Source organism: Phaseolus vulgaris, chromosome 11 (genome assembly GCF_051622355.1).
Source record: "Phaseolus vulgaris cultivar YP4 chromosome 11, ASM5162235v1, whole genome shotgun sequence".
NCBI lineage: Eukaryota > Viridiplantae > Streptophyta > Magnoliopsida > Fabales > Fabaceae > Phaseolus > Phaseolus vulgaris.
Genome location: NC_143508.1, coordinates 19130252 through 19141947, shown reverse-complemented (window position 1 = coordinate 19141947; position 11696 = coordinate 19130252). Strand labels below are relative to the sequence as shown.

Sequence of the window (11696 nt, the reverse complement as noted above, 5' to 3'; positions counted from 1 at the left end):
GCAACTGCACAAGGGGTGACTCTTTGGGTGCCAACTCATGCCTCCAAACATCTAGTCACTCACTTTGAGAGCGTATCTGCCTTCCTCTCGTACCCTGCACCTGGCTACTCTGGGCGTGACCCTCCTCTTGAGTCGTATCTGTCCCAAAGGCGTCTCTGGGGTGGCAGGGGTACCTCACGAGTCAGGCTGTCCTACACTGGCGCTATCACTATGGCCTTGAAGCCATCTTTCTCTTCTCTTTATTACTTCCTCGGTTTATCGGGATTTGAGGCCCTCCCACGGCGTCGCTCCCTCCATGGTCTTTCCTACCCATGGGTATCGGGGAGCCACACGGTGATCGCCTCGCCTTTGTGACATTTGACCTTGGCGACGCCCTATTTGGGCGACGCCTTAACTGGGCGATGCCTTCACCTAGGCGACGCATTACCTTAGCGACGCTTCCTCTTGGCGTTAGTGGCACTTGGCGTCTCTTCACCTAGGCGACGCCTTACAGTATGCAAGAGCAAACACTCAAGAACTCTCAAGGAACCGTGCAATGTTCTCTCTCACAGTATGCTCAAGAACTCGCAAGCGTAAAGAAGACAATCTGAACGTGCGTACCTCAAAAGTTCGTTGGGAAACCTTTAAATACCTGGTCACTTTCTCTCTCCTGGCAGTTACGCACCTGGACACGTGGCTCGCATCCAGTCGTACACGTGCCATCATCTGGAGCCTCCTTGACTTGGGCGCTGCTTCTGACTCTCTTTTGGCTAAGTTACTTATGCATGGTAATGCCCAGTGCATAGCTAACTTGGGAGCGCGATCTCTACTGGAATTGGCGAGTTAGGGTGCCTTCGTACACCTTCCCTGTGGTCTCGCCGGCCGCCTTCATAATCTGCACCACCTTCATCTTCGGCGATGTGCTTGCTCTGGCGATCTCCAATCCCTTGGTCGCCTGAGTTTACATCTGGCGACTTCATCTTTAACCCGGTGATCGCCGGTTCTGGTATGCTGGAGATCGGAACACGCCCACTTAATAACTGGCGACTTCACGAGCCCCCCGACTTCTTTCCCTTCTGCCAACCTGGCGTCTTGTCAACACGCCGATACTGTAGCTTGATGCCACGTCATCACTTCTGACTACCAGGGCGGTACACAAGCCGCCCAGTCTTAAGCGAAGACTTGTCCAGCGAAAAGACTAAAAGAGTCACGTCAATACCGATCTACATGGCATGGCGCAGAATTTCAAGCGATTGTACTTTCAGCTTCTCTGACGCTCCACCAAACACCTCACCCATCGCTCGACACGTGGCTTCATCAACGGTTACCTTCAGTTAACGTTTGCGCTTCCCAAACCCATTTCGAAAAACCCTTAAACCCATTTCGCTCCACTGTTCCATCACTTTCTTCGCATTCTCAGACGCTCCAACTCTCTTCTGCAAAAAAGCTTTCAACGTTCTTCAACCTCCTGAATCACCAACTTCTTCCATCACTCTTCCGATCATAAAAAGGTACTTCCTTTCCTTCTCCTGCTGGTTTTTCCTGCATTTTAACCGATTCGCATCATCCTTTAACTGTCTGGTGCATACGTTGTGGGTTGTTTTTTCCATTTCTTCTTTCTCGTAACTTAGGGCTTCGTCAACGTCACAACGAACCTACGTTCGTTCGTTTTTCACCCTTCTTCCATGATCGAGTCAGCCTCTGCGTACCCTGATCATTTTTCCTTTTCTTTTTCCTCTACAGCTTCCGCAATGACTCACTCAAAGATCACCCCAAACCCTCCTCCTTCATCACGAAACCCCTCCTCACAAGCACATGACCCACCACGAGCACGTGGTGCTTCGTCTTCTCAGGCTGAGAGGCCTGCACCCTCCCGCCCCAACTTGGCTCAGGCCACTCCACCCGTTGCCGGAGGAGCCTCTGTTCCCTCCCTAGACTTCAAAAAACTATACCCCTGGGCCACCTCGACTTTGTTGAGGGAAACGTCTTCTGTAAATTCTGCTGGGGCAGTTCTGCGACTAAAGAAAGGGGACGAGCCTCACCAATCATTCCATAAGGAGCACGACGAACAGATGACGGTGCTACCTTGCCCCCCCGACCTGCTAGTTTGCACCGACGACAAGGGGAACAACGGTGGACCCTTCTGCTTCGTTTACACAACCCTGTTCAAGAAGGTGAAACTTAGGTTTCCCTTCACTCGCTTTGAGAGGGAGCTTCTTACCGAACTCAACATCGCCGCCGCCCAACTCCATCCCAACAGCTAGGCGTTCGTGCGGGCGTTCCAGGTCATGTGCGACCATCTGGGTTGCCAGCATCAGTGGATGTTTTCTTATTTCTTTTTGAAGCCAAGCACCCAGGAGATCGCCTGTGGGTAAGCTTGAACGGGATTGCTGGGAGGTCGATCCTCTCTATCTTCCAACAATCCTACAAAGACTGGAAAGGCAAATTCGTCCAGGTGCGCCCCAATGACAAGGACGCTTCGTTGCTCGACGGTTTCCCCTTGTATTGGGTAAACAAGGGGAACAAAGAGTCCAAGAGTAGCTTCAGGAGGCCAAGAAGTTCGGATAGCATGGGTGCCTTGGACAGAGACCTCTACTTCTTCTGGAAGAGCGTGGCAGATGCTAACATCACCTTCCTCACCACCACGCTCATCTGCTTCGAATTCTTCGAGGACCAACTCGAAATTCGCATAGGTTAGAACGTCTAAGCCTTTATTCTAACATTACCTCTGTTAACTATTTCTGGGCGTCTTGTGCGTTGTGCGCAAGACTTTGGTTTTATTTTTCTGCACCATTTATCTGCTTTGCTGCATACTGCCTTATGCATTTATTTTCTCTCTGAGCTAACCCATGCATTTTTGCTCTATGCAGATAATATGTTGGGTCAGGGCAAGCTCGCTGAACTGAGGGCGCTCGCCCGAACCCACGGGTTGGCATCGGGTTCACAAACCGTGCCGAACTCGGTGGTGGAGATCGCCGCCGCACAGGGCCGATCGCCACCCAAAGGTCCAACTCCTCCCGATGTCCAACCCGCCAACCAACGCAAAAAGCTTGTCCTCAGGAAACCCAAGAGGAAAGCCCCCCAAATAGTCCACGAGGAGGAAGAGGATGACGACGAGGCAACTGAAGATGGCCTCGTCACGAAGAGGAAGAGGGTGGCACCTTCTTCTCCATCTGCTCCACCCCCTCTTCCAACATCAACACCGCCATCCACGCCTGCTCCACCTCCAACATTGCCTCCTCCGCCAGCTCCTGCCTCACCAGTCCAAGCAATTCCATTGGCGTCTGCGCCACCTGCGGTTGAGGCCCCCGAGCCAAACTTCATGGAGGACCCCCCGAGCGCCTCCACGCCTTATGTATCAGCTGGAGGGGGTCCTCCTTCAAATGCCTCAACCGCAAACGTTGCTCCAATCGGGGATGAGGTTGCCCACAACTCTCCGATTCTGATTACTGAATCCCCGACGTCGCCACCACGCCAAGAAGCACCTGCTGAGCAACCAACTAAAGAAGGTGGCGGCGAGAGCCAACAACGAGCCCACCCGGTGCCTCCACAAGCAAACCTCTCTCTCGAGGTCACGAGGATGTGGGAGCCTTTCTCGGCCAAACTGAAGATGATGGCAGAGGACTTCCCCACCATTATCTCTAGAGCTGTGGAGAGCTCCCCCAGGAAGCTCCAGGACGACCTCTACGCCCTTCGAACTGAGAACAACACTATAAGGATTGAGGCGGAGAAGTAGTCCTGCAATCTGACACTCGCGGAGATTGAACACTCCCGAGTAGAAGATGCAATGAGCACCGAGCTCAGGGTGGCACGCAAGGAGGCCACCGATCTCCGCCATAAGGTACAGCTCTTGGCTCAAGAGAAGATCGAGCTAGAGAGCAAGCTGGTGCCTTATCGCGTGAAAGTGGCTGACCTGGAGGCCTTGATCAAAGCTGATGCCGCCAAGGTGAAGAAACTGGAGCAAAGGTCAGCCGATCGGGAGGTCTTCCTGGGGGCGGTGGAAAAAGAAAGGGACGACACCATGGCAAAGCTTGCTGAAGCCAACACAGAGAAGGGGAAAATCGCTGCTGAATAGGGCCAGGTGCAGGCAGAATCCAAGAAGGTTGCTGAAGACCTTCTCCAAGCTCAGGAAACCATCGACAAACTCAAGAAGCAAGCTGAAGAGCTGGAGCAGCAGAACAAGGGGCTGAAGGAACAAACTGAAGAACTCAAGAAACAAATTGAAGAGCTTAATCTGAGTTCTGCCCAAATTCTTGCTGCTGGATTCGAGGCCGCACGGGAACAGTTCGCCTGCTTGTTCCCCGATCTGGATCTTAGCATGGTGTCCCTCAACAACGAGGTGGTGGATGGGAAGGTGGTTCCCGCTGAAGACTGATCAATTCCCTCCATCCACTACCTTTACGCTTTCCCTTTGCATATAATTGTAATAAACTTCATATTTTCCTGTATATGTGTTCTTGAACTGATACTTATTTTAATAACAAAGTCTGTGTATTTCCTCTTATAACTTCTTTAGCTGCTTTAACTTTCCTTGCACAGTTTGCTTCAAGAAATTAACTTAACGATTTCGTAAGCGTGATCATATACTTAACTGCTTCGAACCACTTCAACTTCAAATAACAACCACTTTAACAACTTGTAATCTCAATGCAATGAACTTCAGCGTAAAACCATTCTTCAAACGACGAACTTTAACTCAACTACTGGCTTAAAACATCGCTTCACCCGATCTGCTTCATCAAAAACGGGTCTTTAACTTTCTCGCCCTCTGCTTGAACTTTTTCTGGTCGCCAAAGACTCACTTGGCGATATCAGCTTCTTTCTGGCTTCCTGCCTTGGCCATTGTTCTTTTATCTGGGGGTAGAGGCGCCTTTCGGATCCTTCTCTACCTCCTTGAGCTTCAGAACAAGAGATCGGGTGGCTAGGCGCTCTCTTCGAACCTACCTTAGCCACCTTCCAAACTTCTTCCGCCCTCTACACCATACCTGAACTCGTTCGAGACGAGAAGGATTTTCTCTTGCCTGAACTCGCTCATAGGCGAGAAGGCCTTTTAACTAGCCTGAACTCGCTCATAGGCGAGAAGGTCTTTTAACTCGCCTGAACTCGCTCATAGGCGAGAAGGTCTTTAAATCGTGCCTCTACATTGCCCCAGGGGTTACATCTCCTCCCCCCCAGAAACACTGAGGACTTTTCACTGGTGCCTCTACATTGCCCTAGGGGTTACATCTTCTCGCCCCCAGAAACACTGAGGACTTTTCACTGGTGCCTCTACATTGCCCCAGGGGTTACATCTTCTCGTCCCCAGAAACACTGAGGACTTTTCACTGGTGCCTCTACATTGCCCCAGGGGTTACATCTTCTCGCCCCCAGAAACACTGAGGACTTTTCACTAGTGCCTCTACATTGCCCCAGGCGTTACATCTTCTCGCCCCCAGAAACACTGAGGACTTTTCACTCTTCCTCGCCTGCACTCGCTCGACGGCGAGGAGGTCTTTATCTCGCCTCAGAACGCGCGAGGGCGTTGAGGTCTTTTACCTGGTGCCTCCGATCGCCGAAAGACGATGAGGACTTTAACTTTAACTGGTGCCTCCGATCGCTAAAAGACGATGAGGACTTAAAACTTTAACTGATGCCTCCGATCGCCGAAAGAAGATGAGGACTTAAGCTTTAACTGATGCCTCCGATCGCCGAAAGACGATGAGGAGTTAAAACCTTTTAGAAAGCATGCAATATATCTTTAACTCGCCTTAAGTCACATATAAGTGACAAGGTTTTTCTTCAAAACTTTCTGAAAACAACAGGCATGCAATCTGAAACAACTTAAACTTTTGAAAACTTCTCTTTATTGGGTGGCCTCGTTAAAAACCCTCCTTAGGGAAAAAAGAGTGCCCCCTTCAAACTGTTTTAACAGAGACATTGTAATGTAACTTCGTGTTTATCTTTACTTACAAAGTTCTCAACTGTAATATAACTTGAGGTGCGTGGCGTTCCAAGTGCGAGGAATCGCCCCTCCTTCCAATGTCTCTAAGCGGTAGGCGTCGTTCCCGAGCGCCTCGGTTATTCTGAACGGTCCCTTCCACTTGGGCGACAGTTTATTCTCCATCTCGTACTGGTGGGCTTTCCTCATCACCAAGTCGCCTTCTCTAAACTGTCTCGGCATCGCCTTTGAGTTATATCTTCGTTCAATCCTTCTCTTCACCGCTTCCGCCTTCAATCTCGCCTCTTCCCTGACTTCATCCAATAGATCCAGGTTCAACCTTCTCTCCTCATTCGAGTCTTCCTCTACGAAGTTCTGGAATCTCGGCGAGCTCTCCTGGATCTCCACTGGAATCATTGCGTCGCATCCATAGACCAAGCTGAACGGGGTCTCATGGGTTCCTGACTGCTCAGTGGTGTGGTACGTCCAGACTATACGGGGTACCTCCTCAGCCCAGCTTCCTTTGGCTTTCTTTAGCCTTCTCTTCAACCCTCTCAACAACACCCGATTAGCTGACTCTACTTGGCCATTTGTCTGAGGGTGCTCGACGGATGCAAACACTTGTTGAATTCCCACCCCTTCGCACAGCTTCTTCAACAGGTGGCTTGCAAACTGAGTCCCATTGTCCGACACCAGGCGCTTGGGCACACCAAACCTGATGGAAAAACGTTCTTCTTCTATTAGTGATCTTTGTAATTTCTTCTTTGGATGAATGATGAAGGAGATATGATGAGCGGAAGCATTAAAGAAACTCAAGAGGAGTTTCCATGAATTGAAGTGGAGTAGGAATTTGTGAGAGTGAGAGGTGAGGCCAACTCACTAGGAAAGAGTCTAGGCTAAGTCTTGAAGGAGACTAACCTAGGGAGAACTTAAGAACAAGTAGAATGGCCAAAATTAGGCAGCATTTCATTACTAATTCAAAGTTAAAGAAATACATGTATAAGAGACTCCTATTTATAGGATAAAGTCTCTCAAAAACTCTCAAATGAGAGTGTGACAAGTGTCACCACCTTATTGGTGCAAATCCTCTTCATTAAGGAGAAGACATGTGGAGACTCATGTCTTCCTTGCCTACATTTCTATTTGCACCCCTCTTTTACTATTTTACACATTACTTTGTTTTCTATTTACATCTTTCTCTACTTTGGCCCAAAATACAAGGCCCAAAACTTCCTAACTACTCTATACAATTTTTACAAGACTAAGAAGAAGAAAAAGACTTTACAAACTCTTCATTAAAACTCGATCTTCGTCTATCTTCTTGGCCAAAAGTTTTGAGGCTGGACGGTTTCCATCATCCCCTCCCTCTTGAAAAGGATCTGTCCTCAGATCTGAATCATGCTCAATGACAGCAACCTCTATTTATTTGATGTTTTCCTCCTGGGTCAAATGTCAATCTGCAATAAACATCAAACAAACATGAGATAAATTTCCTTTTTAAAAGAAAATTAAAAGAAAAGAAAACTAAACAAAAATAAGTCCCCTCTTCTTTAAAATTCTTTTTAAAGAAAAACATAAGGCTCATTTCAAAAATATTTTTGTTCACTTTGTGTTGTTTATTGCCCAAGCTAGGCAACAACATCACAAAGTGTTGTTTTTGATATTTTTGTGAAGAAGAATGAGCATTATATAATTGAAAAGAAGAGTTCAAAGTATTGCAATCCCCCTTTAAGGATTCTTTCTCAACCATGCTTTCAGGGGGTGTCATAAAAGACTCTTCTTCTTTGTGGGTTTCCACTTCTTCTTCCTTTTCAATCAAACATTCTTCTGTATTTTCTGTGGAGGAAATATTTATATCTATATTTGGTTCAGCTCCAAACATAGATTTTTCTTCAAGCACATCCTCACAAGGGTTTTCTAGAGAAGATAAAATGTTATCGCTATCTGATTCAACTCGAGAAAAAGAGTTTTTTTTACTTTCCTTTTTCTCATTCTCTTTTTTCTTTCTGACAAGAGCTTGGAATTTTTCTCTAAACTCTTTGTCTCTTCTAACATATTCTTTTTCTCTGTATATAAAATTTCTTCCTTTTTCTACAAGCTCTTTCATTTCTTCTCTAAGCTTTTTCTTTTTCACATATGAAGGTGGAACAAACTTTCTTCTCATACACATCTTCAATTCATCCCAATTCAATATTTCTGATTTTCTACCAATTCTAACATCAGCTTCCCTTTGTATCCACCAAGACCTAGCATATTCTTGAAAACTTAGGGTAGCCATGGAAAATTTTCTAAATTCATCCAATTGATGTTTTTCAAAGATTTGATCAACTTTTGTTTCCCATTCTAAATATGCTTCAACATTTTTATTTCCATCAAAGTAAGGAATGTATACTTCAGGCTCGGTAGAATAATATAAACTTCTAGGCTCAAAACGCATCCCTTCCTTTTTTTGATAATGAGGGTTATAAATCTTTCTTCTACTATGATGATAAGTATACATAGACATATTAAGCTTTGTATTTAAAAGATTTTTCACAAGAAGGAAAGTGAGTTTAGCACACAAGGTAAATTCCCAGGAAAGAGAGGTGGGTCACAATGGACACTCTTAAGTACCAAGTCTTTCCTAGCCAGAACTTATCCCAATGCACTTCACAAATCTCCTTCCAATGAAAACTTCTTCAACACAAACAAAGAGTTTTATAAAGAAAGAAACTAAAAGAAAGTTTTTAAAAACTAAGAATTTAAATTGCAAAAATTTAAACTAGACGACTCCTAATGGTGAGGCTTGTTGGCACTTGTGAACCTTCAAGACACACTCACTGTCTAAAGCGTGTATCTAATAAGAAAATTAAAGAAAACTTGTAGGAGATGGAAGAACACCAAAGGCTCTTCCAAGACACCTAAAGTAAAGATAATGGCCAAATTACAAAACAATTGAAATCACACAAAATTTTAAAAAATAATCTTCAAAGTTCTCTTCTCTTTTCTCACAAGTGTTTCTCTCCAAGCCTTTACTTGTTTGTCCTCCAAAGGTGAGTACCCCTTGCAAAGTCCTTTGCCTTCTCTTAGGATGCTACCTAGAAGTTAGCTCAATTCTCACAAAGAACAAATTCAAGGTATATTCCACTTCAAGAGGTCAATAATAAAAACAATAAAAGCTCAATTTGAAGAGTGAAACTCAAAGGAGATTAGAGATGACAAACACAAAGATTATCCATAAAATCAAGACAAGCAAGAAATTAAAGGTTTTCAAGAAAGTAAGCACTCAAAAGAAGCACCTAAAGATTGGCACTAGAATTGGATTACAAAAAGAAAAACAAAGAATGATGAAAATTCTGAGTAGACCATGAAATCCAAAATGTTCTGCCCAATGTAGCTTGGTCCAAATTAAAAATTGTAATCCTGCTTTTCGTACCTCCAAAATTACTGCACTAAAATTCTTCAATTAGAATTGTGCAACCCAAGTTATCGTGTTGTTTCACTCCAATTTCATGCGAATCCCAACTTCTACACTGTTCTTCTCAATTCAATTGGCTAATTCAATTGGTCATTCAATCTGAACATATGATGCAAGTTCACGTACGACCACCCACTATTTGTCTCAATTCTATTTTCGTGGGTCCCACAATTTCTCAAATGTATCTTTGAGTGAACATTGTTGCTGCACCCAAATTTTGCTCACATGTATTACAAAAGTAATTGTTGGAAGCAAATAAATTTTCTGCACTGTAGATCCCGCACCAATTCTAGAAGTGAAGTCAAATTATCAAACAGATGGTGTGCTGAAAAATAAAAATCTGCACCAATTCTAAAACAACTCCAATTGCTACTGCTCAAAATTCACGCTGTGCTAGTTAGAAAATTGCACCTAGCAGTAATTTGATTCAAACAGCAGCACCAAAGAAAAAAAAATGACGTAAAATTCAGAGGCACAGTTTCAAAATTGAATCAATGATGCAGAGAATTCAAGTCATCAAATCTGAATCAGAACAGCTAGTATGAAGACCTACGATTGTCAATTGCAATTTTAAAATTCACCAACAGCTTCACTTTTCCAATTTCACAAGCTAAACCAGAAAATTCAGCACCAAGACAGCAACTACATGGCACCAAAGTCAGAAATTATAATTTCTACTAACCACGAGGAATTCAATTTCCAATTAACCAGTGAATGCAACCAATCTTATGCATAAATTCTGCACTGAAGTAGGCAAAACTGCACCAACAATAAAGAACTGAACTGTTTTGTTTGAATTGCAACTTAATCACAAAAATCACCTCTGAATCAAATACGGAAGTTGCGAATTCAATTCCAGCTAGCACAAATCAATAACAAGTATTTACCAATACAGTTCTTGCAATTCAATCACACTCCAATGCCAATTTCAGTGTTTTATATTTTAAACAAACAGTTGGCGCGCACACTTCAATGTATCAAACTGACTCAACAATTACAAAGTATTTTCCAGAAACGCTAAATTATGAATTGGAATAACTCTCTAGAAATTGCTTCAATGCTTTAACAATCCAGTACAGAAACCGATTCCAATAATAGATTTCCAAAATCGCTCCAAAAAGAAATGAAGAACCAGATGAACGCAAAAGCAGAATCACAAATCTTCGGAATCGGAAGTGAAGCGGAAGAAGAACTTACATGAATAAATTCATTCTTCACTGTTTTAATTCTTCGATTTTCGATTCACCAAACCAACTCGATCGTGATTCAAACAGATTTCTCCGGTCGACTTCTCCGTTCACCGATTCCACTGGAAAACGCCACTGTCGTTTGCGATTCCTCCGTTCACAATTCCTCCGCGCGCGATTCCGATTTAGGTCATCGGAAATCACAAACCTCCGTTTTGCACCGTTACTATTCTTTGATCAATCTTCGCACACCGATTCAAAATGAAGCCGAAGAAGAAAAATTATGCAGAAGATGAAGAACAACAATGCAAATCGCAGAGAAAATTTTCAAGAATAAAGTCCGAGAAACCTAAACCAGATCTGCTATTCGTACCTCTGGATTCACTGTACCACCACAATTTCCAAGATTCCGCAAGAACTGGCCAGATTACTGTGCACACCACTGAAATGCTTTTTGAACCACGAAATATTTTCGGAACATTTTCGAGAATTTTCGAAAATGAATTTTGGAGAAGATGATAATGGAAACCTAACTTTAAAGAAAATTGCTAATGATCTAGTAGCAATTTATGAACTCAAAAATGAAAATCAAAAGCACTCAAGAGCTCTAATCTATGAAGATATTTGAAAAAAAACTTCAAAAAGTTCAACTAATGGAGTTTATGACAAATTTTGACTAAACATGACTCTAGACAAAACATATATGATTATAAAATCAAAATGACTCAATTATATGAAAATTTCACCAAACAAATTTGAAGAAAACTCAAAAAATTCAAAAGCACACGTGAACATGAACACAAGAACACCTAAAAGCACATACATGAAGGTTCAAGTAAGAACAATTAATTTGAACCGAACAAAAAGACAAAAAAACACAAAATCAATCGGTAAACATTCAAGACAATCAAGAACATTATGAACAACACGGAATATAGAAAAAAATAGAAGAAGATCTTACAACCATAACTCTGAATACCAAATGATGGAAAAACGTTCTTCTTCTATTAGTGATCTTTGTAATTTCTTCTTTGGATGAATGATGAAGGAGATATGATGAGCGGAAGCATTAAAGAAACTCAAGAGGAGTTTCCATGAATTGAAGTGGAGTAGGAATTTGTGAGAGTGAGAGGTGAGGCCAACTCACTAGGAAAGA

General features: G+C 43.7%; 1 long non-coding RNA gene across 2 annotated transcripts; it reads right to left on the bottom strand.

Moving 5' to 3' along the window:
• Positions 1-8618: 8618 nt before the first annotated feature.
• On the bottom strand, positions 8619-11245 carry LOC137825578 (uncharacterized). Of its 2 annotated transcripts, XR_016517620.1 has the most exons (3): positions 10914-11245; positions 10551-10782; positions 8619-9642 (listed from the first exon to the last, which is right to left on the bottom strand). It is a non-coding gene; the product is annotated as an uncharacterized LOC137825578 (long non-coding RNA). The 2 variants fall into 2 exon arrangements; XR_016517621.1 differs by lacking the exon at positions 10914-11245 and having other exon boundaries at positions 8619-9557; positions 10551-10847.
• Positions 11246-11696: the final 451 nt, after the last annotated feature.